At 43.6% G+C, this 14,312-nt stretch overlaps 1 protein-coding gene across 2 annotated transcripts in view; it reads right to left on the bottom strand.

Moving 5' to 3' along the window:
• Nucleotides 1–14,312, bottom strand: part of LOC134675410 (calsyntenin-1) — a 372,645-nt gene that overhangs the window by 335,743 nt on the left and 22,590 nt on the right. The gene's annotated exons all lie outside the window — the stretch shown is intronic.

Here is a 14,312-nt window from a genome sequence, read left to right as displayed (position 1 = left end):
GAACCACTGGATTAAGTACGTTCAACTGGATGCTTACAGAGATGAAATCGTGTTATTGAAAGGAGGCAAGATTGTTTGCAAGTCACTTCAAAAACTCAGCGTTTTCGTAGATGAGAATCACTTCATTCGCGTCGGAGGGCGACTGCGGCATTCATGCTTACGTTACGATGCTAAGCACCCATACCTTCTACCTAAAGACCATAAATGGACTCAAATGTTGATGCAGCATTATCACCGTACCTATTGTCACGCTTCAACGAGCGCACTCATCAATATACTCCGGCAACGTTACTGGATCCCGTCGGCGCGACGTGTGGTATCCCGCGTAATCAATAGCTGTATGTCGTGTTTCAGATTCAACGCTTCAACGCAGGCCCCGTTTATGGCAGATTTGCCAGCGGACCGAGTCACGGCGGCTCGTGCCTTTTCAGGAGTAGCAACCGATTTTGCCGGTCCCTACTGGGTCAAAAGTAGTCACCTCAGAAATGCTAAATCACTCAAAGCTTATCTGTGTGTTTTCGTATGTTTAGGAACGAAAGCCGTACATCTTGAACTCGTCTCGTCGCTGAGCACCGAGGCCTTCATTGCGGCGTTCACACGGTTTGTCAGTCGACGAGGGCTGCCCGCCTTAGTCAGGAGCGATCAAGGTACAAATTTCAAAGGTGCTAGCTCATACCTCAAGGAGGTTAGTCAGTTCTTACTTGACAACGAAATTGTCCTCCAGGAGGAATTTCGTCGCCAAGGTGTCCGCTGGGAGTTCAATCCTCCTGGTGCCCCTCACATGTCAGGCTTGGTAGAAGCCGCAGTCAAGAGTAGTAAGAACCTACTCAAGCGTGAGTTAGGGGACCGCATACTGACCTTCGAGGGTCTTTCAACCGTATTTACCAAAGTAGAATCGGTGCTTAACTCACGGCCTCTGGTTCCTTTATCCGAGGACCCATGTGACTTGGAAGTACTCACTCCGGGCCACTTTCTTATAGGGCAACCATTGCTATCGGTACCTGAGTACCCGTGGAAAGACACTAATGTAGCATGTTTATCACATTTCCAGTCTTTACAAAAGATTTCACAAAACTTTTGGGCTAAATGGCATATTACTTACCTTAATAATTTGCAAACCAGACTCAAATGGTACAATCATGTTCCTAACATGGCTTTAAATGATTTAGTATTAATCAAGGATGAAACTGCACCCCCTCTCCACTGGCGTAGAGGTAGAGTGATTCAATTATTTAAAGGTGCAGATGATATTGTACGATCAGTTAAATTAAAAACTCAGGGCGGCGACTTAATCCGGCCCGTTGTCAAATTGTGTAAATTACCAGTAGAGTGTACTTAACTGTATTAATTTATAAGTTATGTTTTGGTATTGTCACATGTTAACAACCTATGGTACCTACTGTTTAAATTGAATTTATTTATATCAAGATGACTCACTGATTTCTAATTGCAACTGTACTAGGTACTGTTTCTTTATAAGTATTTAGTTGGTTACTTGTTCTTTCATGTCACCACTTTGCTGTGGTCAATGTTTGATAGTGCTGTAAGTTAGACTAGCTAATCCATTGTGCTTCAAGGTATCAGCTCAACTCTGGCCTCCCCCCCGCAGGAATGTTTACGCCAAGTGCAAGCACCTTTCACATGTGCCGTGTGCAATAATCGTAGGCCAATTTCCTAGAGGCTCAAGCGTAACTTAAATGGTATGTCACTACATTCATTATGGTAAAACTTCATATCGATGGATTCTATTTCCGGACCAGGACGATTCGGAGCGTTGTAGCGAACGCACGTAGGTTGCATTCCTGCCGGGTTTGAAGCTAGACTTGGCCGCAGCCATTGACCACGCCGCGTGTGTTTTCAGTATAGTTATTTTCTAAGAATAGTAGTTGTCGTGTCACGATTGTCACGCATCAGGCGTCAGTGTACGAACGAATAAGTGTAGATTAACGTAAAATATACGTGCATATGAAACATTGAGTTTCTTTTCATCGCCACACCTACCCGAACCACCCAGGCCGGAACGGCCAGGGTCCTCAGCGGCATCACAGCAGGCTTTGGAAGGCCTAGCTCCTACCGGACCACGCGAGGCGTCACACCGGAGCGGTGGAGGCGCTCCTCACCAGCAACGAGCACCAAAGGAAAGAGAAGTATAGGAACGCGACCACGGGAGTCCGGGCTAACCGCCTTGTGACGTAGACAGTGAGTCTTCTGTACCTAGTACTATTATTTATTCTGTGTCACTACATACAAAATCCAACCTGTAATGACGACACAAATACAAAGAAAATTACACACATCACAGACAAATCTTGCACACCTCGATCTCTCTTTGTGTGCGGAAGAGTCACAATCACAACTCACAACACGCAGCGCCATAGGTATAGTTTGTGCCTATGCTTCGACAGAGGGGACATATTACAAATGTTGTCTCCATTCCCGGTGTTGCTCGAAAGGTTATAGCCCTGGATAGATGTGAACAATTTTCAAAAAAAAGAAAACTCAATGACTTGTCCAAAATGTCTGCAGCACTATGTATAATTGATCCATCCTCCTTTTCTATTGAAAAACTTTACTTCCGAAATTGCTGGCCAGTGAGCTTAAATTTGTAGCGTTAATTGTTTAAAATTCGAATAGAAATTGTAAAGTTACCTTGCAGACCTCGTATCTAAATATATTTGGTCATGATATTTTGAGTTTTATTCACCAATACTAGAGTTCACTTTTATTAGCGATCTCATCAAGATGTAGCTTTATTGAATTATATTTGAGTGATATAAAGTTAGAATGTAACTGTGAGATCCTCGTATTTCAGCCCGTACAAGATTAGAACATTGAGCTTTATTGCTTAATATTAAAAGTCCAGTTTTAAATAATTGACCTGATTATGAAACGTTATGACCAAACGTCGGACTATAGGGGGCAGTTTGAGGGCAAGGTAAGGTTTACAAAAAAATCTTAACTTACGAGTATTATAATGTACCTAGTATTTGTAACATAGTTAATTAAATTAGTTACCCGTTATCATTTATTCATCTTTAATGTGTAAATACTCTTTGAAGTGATGATTGATAGCCCACTGAAGTGGCCACTTAAAAAACAAATAAATAGCTGACATGCGTTATTATGACTGTTGTTTATACTTATATTTGTTGGTAGAGTGCCGTCTAATCAATAGAAAGATTTGCTTTATTTGTTACATTATAAATACTAGGTACCACTACTATACTAAGTACAAATACTCGAAAGTGAATTGATTGATTTGCGAACCTTACCTATCATTCTGACATGCCACGAAAATGCCCGCTGGAGTCCGACGTATGGTTATGACTAAAGTTCTTTGGTCAATAACATTGTCCGTGACACATGACGTCAGCGTTACGTTACGCGTTACGCTGAATCGAGTTTATAATTTGTTCCCCACCTCAAAGTGCTCAGCGCGCTAAAGACGTTTTCACTTCAAAAAAATCATAATGTAATATCACTTCAAAGATACCATATATATATGTTTTACCAATGCTAAATAATATATTATGTATACGTAAACCTGATGAAATTTCCGCACCAAGTACAAGTAATATTTCATATCTCATGCGGACCACGCCCGCCGGTCAAAGGGAATATTAACGGAGCCTCGTATTCATTTAGTTAGACGACTGAATTAATCCTGCCATGGGACTAACGTCGCTGCTAGTTTCCGGCTTCATTTTTTACTGGAAAGTGTCATTTTCATGGACCACACCGTTTTTAGGGTTCCGTACCCGAAGGGTAAAAACCACCGAAGGGCAAAAAGGTCCGTCTGTCAGTCTGTCACCAGGCTGTATCTCATGAACCGTTGATAGACCTAGACAGTAGAAAATTTCACAGATTTTCAGAAATTTCAGAGAAAAATAAACTTAATCCGGGGACAAGGAGAGTTAACTAATATGAACAAATTGACTTTTGTAATTTCTATTAGTTCTTGCAATTTCTATTATCTTTTTGTTGAAATTATATTCGGGATTACTGAGCTGTTTGTAGAAATAAATAAACTTTACAGAAATAGTGAAACGTCCATAATTATTACTAAAACTTCTGTCTACGTCACAAGGCGGTTAGCCCGGACTCCCGTGGTCGCGTTCCGATACTTCTCTTTCCTTTGGTGCTCGTTGCTGGTGAGGAGCGCCTCCACCGCTCCGGTGTGACGCCTCGCGTGGTCCGGTAGGAGCTAGGCCTTCCAAAGCCTGCTGTGATGCCGCTGAGGACCCTGGCCGCTCCGGCCTGGGTGGTTCGGGTAGGTGTGGCGATGAAAAGAAACTCAATGTTTCACATGCACGTATATTTTACGTTAATCTACACTTATTCGTTCGTACACTGACGCCTGATGCGTGACAATCGTGACACGACAACTACTATTCTTAGAAAATAACTATACTGAAAACACACGCGGCGTGGTCAATGGCTGCGGCCAAGTCTAGCTTCAAACCCGGCAGGAATGCAACCTACGTGCGTTCGCTACAACGCTCCGAATCGTCCTGGGAAATAGAATCCATCGATATGAAGTTTTACCATAATGAATGTAGTGACATACCATTTAAGTTACGCTTGAGCCTCTAGGAAATTGGCCTACGATTATTGCACACGGCACATGTGAAAGGTGCTTGCACTTGGCGTAAACATTCCTGCGGGGGGGAGGCCAGAGTTGAGCTGATACCTTGAAGCACAATGGATTAGCTAGTCTAACTTACAGCACTATCAAACATTGACCACAGCAAAGTGGTGACATGAAAGAACAAGTAACCAACTAAATACTTATAAAGAAACAGTACCTAGTACAGTTGCAATTAGAAATCAGTGAGTCATCTTGATATAAATAAATTCAATTTAAACAGTAGGTACCATAAGTTGTTAACATGTGACAATACCAAAACATAACTTATAAATTAATACAGTTAAGTACACTCTACTGGTAATTTACACAATTTGACAACGGGCCGGATTAAGTCGCCGCCCTGAGTTTTTAATTTAACTGATCGTACAATATCATCTGCACCTTTAAATAATTGAATCACTCTACCTCTACGCCAGTGGAGAGGGGGTGCAGTTTCATCCTTGATTAATACTAAATCATTTAAAGCCATGTTAGGAACATGATTGTACCATTTGAGTCTGGTTTGCAAATTATTAAGGTAAGTAATATGCCATTTAGCCCAAAAGTTTTGTGAAATCTTTTGTACAGACTGGAAATGTGATAAACATGCTACATTAGTGTCTTTCCACGGGTACTCAGGTACCGATAGCAATGGTTGCCCTATAAGAAAGTGGCCCGGAGTGAGTACTTCCAAGTCACATGGGTCCTCGGATAAAGGAACCAGAGGCCGTGAGTTAAGCACCGATTCTACTTTGGTAAATACGGTTGAAAGACCCTCGAAGGTCAGTATGCGGTCCCCTAACTCACGCTTGAGTAGGTTCTTACTACTCTTGACTGCGGCTTCTACCAAGCCTGACATGTGAGGGACACCAGGAGGATTGAACTCCCAGCGGACACCTTGGCGACGAAATTCCTCCTGGAGGACAATTTCGTTGTCAAGTAAGAACTGACTAACCTCCTTGAGGTATGAGCTAGCACCTTTGAAATTTGTACCTTGATCGCTCCTGACTAAGGCGGGCAGCCCTCGTCGACTGACAAACCGTGTGAACGCCGCAATGAAGGCCTCGGTGCTCAGCGACGAGACGAGTTCAAGATGTACGGCTTTCGTTCCTAAACATACGAAAACACACAGATAAGCTTTGAGTGATTTAGCATTTCTGAGGTGACTACTTTTGACCCAGTAGGGACCGGCAAAATCGGTTGCTACTCCTGAAAAGGCACGAGCCGCCGTGACTCGGTCCGCTGGCAAATCTGCCATAAACGGGGCCTGCGTTGAAGCGTTGAATCTGAAACACGACATACAGCTATTGATTACGCGGGATACCACACGTCGCGCCGACGGGATCCAGTAACGTTGCCGGAGTATATTGATGAGTGCGCTCGTTGAAGCGTGACAATAGGTACGGTGATAATGCTGCATCAACATTTGAGTCCATTTATGGTCTTTAGGTAGAAGGTATGGGTGCTTAGCATCGTAACGTAAGCATGAATGCCGCAGTCGCCCTCCGACGCGAATGAAGTGATTCTCATCTACGAAAACGCTGAGTTTTTGAAGTGACTTGCAAACAATCTTGCCTCCTTTCAATAACACGATTTCATCTCTGTAAGCATCCAGTTGAACGTACTTAATCCAGTGGTTCATTGCCTCACGATTTTCGTCGATCGTTAGCGTAGGGCGAACGTTCCGTTGCGCTTTCGGCAAACGAACGTTCTTACAAAATCGCAATACGTATGACGTCACATTGATAAGCTTGTTGAACGAACTGACTCGTGATAACAGAAACTCCTCCCATGACTTCTCGGCCGGCGTAATGTGATGTAACTGTTTGAATCCGGGTAAATCTGGTGACATGGTGACCGGCATCGTCGGCCACTGTGACTCATTCGTCATTAACCATTCTGGGTTCCACCAAAGATGAAACCCGATGAGGTCCTTCGCCGTAGCCCCCCGCGATGCGACATCGGCAGGGTTCGACTCCGATCTGACATACCTCCATGTCATAGGTCGGGTTGACTGTTGAATATCTTGAACACGGTTACCTTCAAAAGTCTGTAGCACATGAGGCTTTGTGTTCAACCAACATAGCACAATTCTGGAATCTGACCAAGCATTTATGCTGTCAATCTGAACTGATTCCTCGTATGCCGCTGCGACGTGGTTTAATAACTTATAAACCAGGTGAGCTGCATTTAACTCGCTCTTCGGAATGGTTTGTTTGACTCTCCTTGACGCTACGCGAGTCTTAGCTATCACTAACCGTACTAGTACATTCCCTGACGCGTCCTCAGTCCGGAGGTACACGCAGGCTCCGTAGCCGAGCTCCGACGCATCTCCAAAGCCGTGGAGGGAGTGTGACACCGCACCGGGCAGAGTGACGCACCGCGGAATCTGTAGCTGACTCAAGTGATGTAGATCTTGAATGAGTTCATTCCATTGAAGGTCTTGAGTATGGGACAGTGGCTCATCCCACTGTAATCCATCTGTGAACAGTGATTGTAAAAACAGTTTGAATCTAAATATGATTGGTATTTAACTCATATACCTGTACATCCTGCGACGGATCCTCGCGCCACAGAATCAGCTGATAGCGCCTATCGCTGGGGTGTATCCACGTTTGCCGGAACATCATTCTGATGTCGGTCGTGAAGACAACTTGATGACGTCTGAAATTTAACAATATTTGAGTGATATCATTTTGAAGCGGTTTGCCTGAGTGAAGGCATTGATTGAGCGATACTCCGGTGCTTGAGTTAGCTGCAGCGTTATATACGACGCGGATCTTTTCGGATCCCTTTTTGAAAATTCCGTGGTGGGGTATTACATAGTGTTCGCTCTCGAAATTAAAGTCTGATTTGGACATATGACCAAGTGCCTCATAGTCCCTCATGAATTCCTTATATTTTTCAGCAAATACTGGATTTTTGGCCAGCCTGGCCTCCAACGAAATCAGTCTACGCATGGCTAGAGCCCTAGACTCGCCCAGCTTGGGTCGGTCTGCCCGCAGCGGCAACCGCACCATGAATTGGCCATTATCTAAACGTTGAGTAGTGGAGGTATACAACCTTTCACATTCGAGGTGTTCTGGGTGTTGCGGCCGCTCCTCGGGGGGCTGCTCCACTCTCCAAAACCTTTCTAGGACGTCCTCGAGCCGAGTAGCATGGATGCCGTAGTCCTCTACTGATGTCCCGGCGGTCGGTGTTGTTAATGATGATGGGTAATTCCAAGTTGCCCCCATCAGCACGTGACCGAAGCAGGTGCCGTACGCCTCAACACCTGATTGGTCTCTTGTTCGATGGCGAAGACCCTCGCTGGCGGTCCCGGTTTCCTGGTAGCTTGACCCGACGGCCCCGCTCTTCCTCGTGCAGGTGCGGAACCACGCTGCGCAGTTGGTTGCTCCACCGCTGCTGGCGAGACCGCTTGCTGAACCCGGCACTGCTCCTCCAACAGCGCCAGTAGCTGCGTGAGAGTGGGCAACACCTCCGGATTGCCACCGTACCTCTCCTCGTATAAGGTCTTGATTCTGTTCGGTAGTTTCTGCAAAATTATAAAAACCAATAAGTATGACCACTCCGTGATTGGCTGCTTGAGCTTCTCAAGCGCCTGGACTGACTCCCGGAGCGGGTCATAGAAAGCTGAGCGTGACCCTGCACTCCAGTGCGCCACTGAAGGCAGGTTCATGATTCGGCTAATGAATGTATCCAACAGCAGCCTGTTATTCTGATACCGAGCCCGCAATAACTGTAAAGCTACCGCGTAGTTGGGTCCGTCCATCGGAAGGTGCTGTATAATGGACAGCGCCTCCCCTTGCAACGACGACCGAAGATAGTAATGTTTCTCCGCGTCGGAGATGTCCCTACTATTGACTAACGACATAAAGAGATCATAGAAGGAGAGCCACTCTGGCAGGTTGCCACTGAAGGTGGGCAGCTGCACAGAGGGCAATTTGACTTTACCTGCCTGTCCACGGGGTGTGTGTGACTGGCCAGCCTCTCCAGCCGACGCCTCGTCTAGCTGGATCAGCAGCCGGTTAACCTCGCTGAAGCACTCCTGGTATTGAAGTCGTTCCTCCTCCTCGAGCTCACCTTCGTAGGCCAGCAGTGACTCGTGGGCCTTGACGTACTCAGTATAAATAAGATCAAAGTGCCGCTTCGCCACCGACGCGGCCATGCTGTCAGGTCGTGATGTGACCGTGCCAGCATAGTCGGTCAACATTTGGTACTTGGTGCGCAGCTGCACCTTGATTGACTTTAACGACATGACGTGAATTTACTTTACGATTAATGAAAGACACTAATTTGTGACACTATTCGACTAACAGTTTACAAGTTAGGTGGCTTTGGCTTTACCTTAAAGTTGGATTTTATATTGACGATAACCTAATTAATCTATTGGCGACACTTGACGTTGACAGATAATTCTAACCTAAATGTCCCAAACTGACGTTTGCCGCGAACCGGAAATGTCCTTATGCTAATGGCCGCACTCCGCACTGTACGGTCCCCGTCCGTTGCCTACGCAAGAAAATGGCGGCCGACGCCTTCCCTTTTATTACGATTTGATTTGATTTTTTCGCACTATGCCCAACCGCACCGGGCTCCGTTTCCACTGAATTTAACGGCAAAAATGAATAATGCTGACACGATGAGTACTTGAAGCGATGATTACGCTACCAATGCGATGTACCGCTGCGGTGCTCGCGTTGATGACGATGGCTTTCAATAATATCGTGCTGTAATTCCTCCCCTCTGATGGGAACACCAAAAATGTCTACGTCACAAGGCGGTTAGCCCGGACTCCCGTGGTCGCGTTCCGATACTTCTCTTTCCTTTGGTGCTCGTTGCTGGTGAGGAGCGCCTCCACCGCTCCGGTGTGACGCCTCGCGTGGTCCGGTAGGAGCTAGGCCTTCCAAAGCCTGCTGTGATGCCGCTGAGGACCCTGGCCGCTCCGGCCTGGGTGGTTCGGGTAGGTGTGGCGATGAAAAGAAACTCAATGTTTCACATGCACGTATATTTTACGTTAATCTACACTTATTCGTTCGTACACTGACGCCTGATGCGTGACAATCGTGACACGACAACTACTATTCTTAGAAAATAACTATACTGAAAACACACGCGGCGTGGTCAATGGCTGCGGCCAAGTCTAGCTTCAAACCCGGCAGGAATGCAACCTACGTGCGTTCGCTACAACGCTCCGAATCGTCCTGGGAAATAGAATCCATCGATATGAAGTTTTACCATAATGAATGTAGTGACATACCATTTAAGTTACGCTTGAGCCTCTAGGAAATTGGCCTACGATTATTGCACACGGCACATGTGAAAGGTGCTTGCACTTGGCGTAAACAACTTCATTTTTTCCCCCAGTACAGAACTGTTTTTTAATTCCTGGTGATGATTTTTCTCTCAGTGTAGAATATAATACAGACCTAGACAGTAGAAAATTTCACAGATTTTCAGAAAATTCAGAGAAAAATGGAATATAATACATGTTTAAGTGGGGCTCCCATACAACGTGATTTTTTTGCCATTTTTAGGTAATGATACGGAACCCTTCGTCCGCCGGTTTTTTAAATATATTTTTGACCTGCTTCGAAATTCGGAAAGAAGAGGTTCTCTCTTGTCCTTAGTTTTAGGTCTTTAATAAATACAGACATATCTGCCTACTTGGTCGCCTTTAGCTACTCGTAGTATTTACACTTTACAGTCAGCAAAGTTATTAGCTTGGCATCTCTACATACATATGTATGAAGGTGTGCTAAACTAATGGATTTACTGACACATGCGTACAGTGGCAGCGCAACTATAATAAACGACTTTTTCACAAGAATTTGACGTTTGTACAAAAAGCAACACTTCTAACTGTACATCGGTGGACCTTATTACAAAAGACATAAGGTCCACCGATGTAAAGTTAACAGCGTGGGCGATGGTAGTGGCGTTACCACACTTTGTTGCGTGCTCAAGAGCTCAAATTACACATACTCTATGTACGTCATATTGAAAGATTTTCACTAATGGCTAAAGGTTGTAAAAACGCCAAAAAAAGGCGTTGTCTTTGATATATATATGTATGTACATATTATTATCTTCAACACCGCGCTTTCGCCTAAAACATTAAGAAGATTAAATCAAGTCTAAAATTAAACCTTATCGTTATACAAATAAGTAGCCGTTTCGTTGTTTTAAACTCCTCCGCGTTATGACGCATAAAAAAAGCTCTTATTTCGTTTTATGATCCTCCTTTTTCTCAAAGCGAAAGAAATGTAAACGAAAAAATAATAAGATCGTGCAACCGATAATTCTCAACTGAATAATAATAGTCATCGAACCCAATCCTCAAACGCAATAGGTATAATGTGATATTATAGCTTGACGTTAAAGCTTTTGAAGTAAGGTAAAAGTCTATTTTAAAGGTGCAACAATAATTGCTCGCCCCGGGAATAAATTGCGATCAAATGGCGTTTTTTAATCAAAAGGCAGACCAACGGCGTCCAATTCTTTCAACAATTGACAGGAAACCGCTAAAAAACGGTTTTATCCGAGGCGTGTTAAATAAAGAAACAAATCCGTAAAGGGGATAGCTTATGCATTCATTAGATTCCAAGCCTCAGTTCCCAGAACCGTGCAGGTATACCGTTTGTTTGTTCACTGCCCACACCAAAAAAGAGTCGATCAAACTTTGATTCAGCAAAGAATCTTGATTACAAAAACCTTTTTTAGATACCTATAATAAAAGGATTTCCCGCCAGTCGAGAATACGACAGATCGGACGAAATAATAGAAAATGAGATTTGGAAACACAAATCCCATTTAATAAAACCCATAGACGTCTTTTCAGAGCCGTATTTCCAATACTAAGCAAAAAATTACGAGACCGATTTAAGCAAATTTCGAGAGGCTTCTAGTTTTGTGAGCCTTTGCAGAAGTTTCCGAACGGTCGTCGACAGAAAAAAGTTTGTATTGGACATTGCGAAAGTCGTGGAATACTTTATTGGTTCTAAACAGCAAAGAGAACAACAACTTCTGAGGACTTTAATTAAATAGAGCCTGTAGGTATCTAAGCACTGCTTTTCAAAGCGCTCTTCAAGCTAAAAGCGATGCCGGATAAATAAAAGAACTGGGAAAATTCCCGGCCTTTCATATCTGTGAAGATTTTTACGGTAAAACCTAAATGCATTTTAAGATAAGGCAAAGCTAGCAAATTTATATTCAGCAAAGCATTCGGAGGCAATCAAAGTTGCCAAATGAAAAAGTTGAACAAACCGATCCCGGCTTGTTTGCGCCTTTCTCGTTGGCTCTTTATTATTTTTTATTCGCGTTTGCAAGTTGGCAGTACTGGCAGTACTTTCGGATTTATCGTGAAGGCTTCTCGGCCGTGACGAGGGCACGCAAGGAAGCTCAGAGACAAATGTGTTTTATAGCGATATGCGATAACGCTCACTGCATACCAACCAGCCGTCGTATCATTTGTCTAAATCATACCCCAGATGGGCACGATATGCCATGTTATGTAATATGTATACAGATATTACTTAAGACGAAAGTGGAGGACCCGCGCGAAATCGCCTTTTCATACAAACGTATCCTCATTTTCCTCTCTGGATATTAACATTATTGAGAATATTTTGACACAATTAGTTGTATATCAACCACAGCCATGCCCCTACGTTTGATTGTTTTCGAATTTTTATTTATCATAAAAGTTAGGAGCATTTAAAAATTTGTTTGAAATATATTTTTCGCCTCTTATTTTTACAAAAATAAAAACAATCTGAAAAATTCAAACGTAGATGCATATTAGCTACGGTTAATATACATCATGTTATGCAAAAATATTTTGCAAAATGTCAATATCCAGAGATGTATATGGCTACGTTTGTATTCGAAGCGGACGTCCCCTTTCCTTAAAAGGGATTCTATCTCGGAAATACTCGGAATAAGCAATTAAACTTGATATGTTTCTGAACTGTTGATTTTCTTTGGTATGTTATCATTATAATCCGCAATAAGTCTGCATGACGCGGGTCGGATACGAAATTATTTTCTCTTCCATTCCTAATAATGAACATAACTGTGGTTGGACAATGCGACCGGCGCGTGGCTTGAACGACAAGCTTACTTTACCTTCGGAGCAAGCAATAATGGCCCTATTTATGATAGCAGTAAGGGGTGGCGTGTGTAAGATAGGTTTGTTTGTAAGTGGGTCACGGGTCCGAATCAATAGGACGTGGTCAATCAAGGGCCGGTGGAACTTGGAGGTAATGACGGTTAAGATCACTTATCGAGTTATCAGCGGAGGTATAAAGGTTCGATTTTCACCCGAATACTGGAAAGGGAAGTTTAAGAAAAGTGTGGGATAAACACCTTGTTCTTATCCCTTATATTGGGGGTTGGTTTTTGTTTTATGGGTCGATTTTTATTTAGACATTTTTTATTTCGTCAGATTTCGATAAAATTTGGTCGATAGATAGAGTAGTAGTAGTACCTACCTAATCACTTTATTGCACACAACACAGGTTTAGAGGACGAAGAAGATGAGACGACCACCACACGACTAAGAGAGCCCTAAATGACATTCCCGAAAGTAGGAGGGGCAGAGGTCCTAAATACGACATGGATGAGCACAGAAAGATTTGAGGACGATAGGGCTGGCCCTGACATGACGCAAAATAGAGAAGAATGGCGCAAAACGATACGGAGAGCCGATCCCTAACCCTACGATATGGGATAAAGGCTAAGATGATGATGGTGATGACAGGTTATAAGTAGAAGAACAAGAATGCGCCACACCCAGCCGGGAACATGCCCGCTTTGGACCAGCCGGTATACCAGAGGACGACATTTTATGGGGAGTGCCACGCTCTGGGAAGGAGGAGGGATAGTTATACTCGTAATCAGCCGGCTATGTAGCCTGAAGCCAAAAAAATTACAGAAATAGAGGTATAAAGGCGAACTTATCCCTATAAATTATTATGTAAAACAAAAGCGCAATTACACCGTATGTTAAAAAATTAATATATTTCAAACCAAATATATCAACGTAAGTAAATAAAACTTTCACATTCCTCAAGGGCAACAAACGCCGCGGGTTGCGAGTGATGAGTGAATGCATTTTGATAACGGAATCTTCAGACAGTTCACCTTTAAGGTACCTTTCGGATTCAGACTGCAATAGCATTACTGCCGCGGTGATGTGGCGCGATATTGCTGCCTTCCGCATTGCAGATGCAAATGTCAAATATCCGAACAACAACATCGATTTTGACATTTGCTGCAGGAGGCTTTATGACGTTTTCAACCAAAATGTCGGTAGCCGTTTAAGAAGTGTAACACTCTTACGGTAAATGTCACTAGGGTCCCCGTGACTCATATGGTGGAAAGATTTGCTGGCTATGGATCTCTTGGTGGCTCAGATGGCAGAGCGCTGGAGTACCGAACGTGAGTTTAAGTCTCAACCAAGACAGTAATTTTTCCACTTTTAAATTTATACTAAGCTTAATTTGCACTATTTGCAGCAACAATGCAGTCGGCAGTAAAGTCGCGCCGCATTTCATCAGTAATGCAGTCTGAATTCGAACGGTACCTTTTATCTTGTAACACATCGACAATACAGAATGAGTGAGCAGTTTTGGTTAGTAATCGAATCTTTGTAAGATTAGGCCCATCGAGTATTTAAGGGCCA

Source organism: Cydia fagiglandana, chromosome 22 (genome assembly GCF_963556715.1).
Source record: "Cydia fagiglandana chromosome 22, ilCydFagi1.1, whole genome shotgun sequence".
Classification (NCBI taxonomy): domain Eukaryota; kingdom Metazoa; phylum Arthropoda; class Insecta; order Lepidoptera; family Tortricidae; genus Cydia; species Cydia fagiglandana.
The sequence above is the reverse complement of the archived record's forward strand: the minus strand, read 5'-3'. Positions and strand labels throughout refer to the sequence as shown.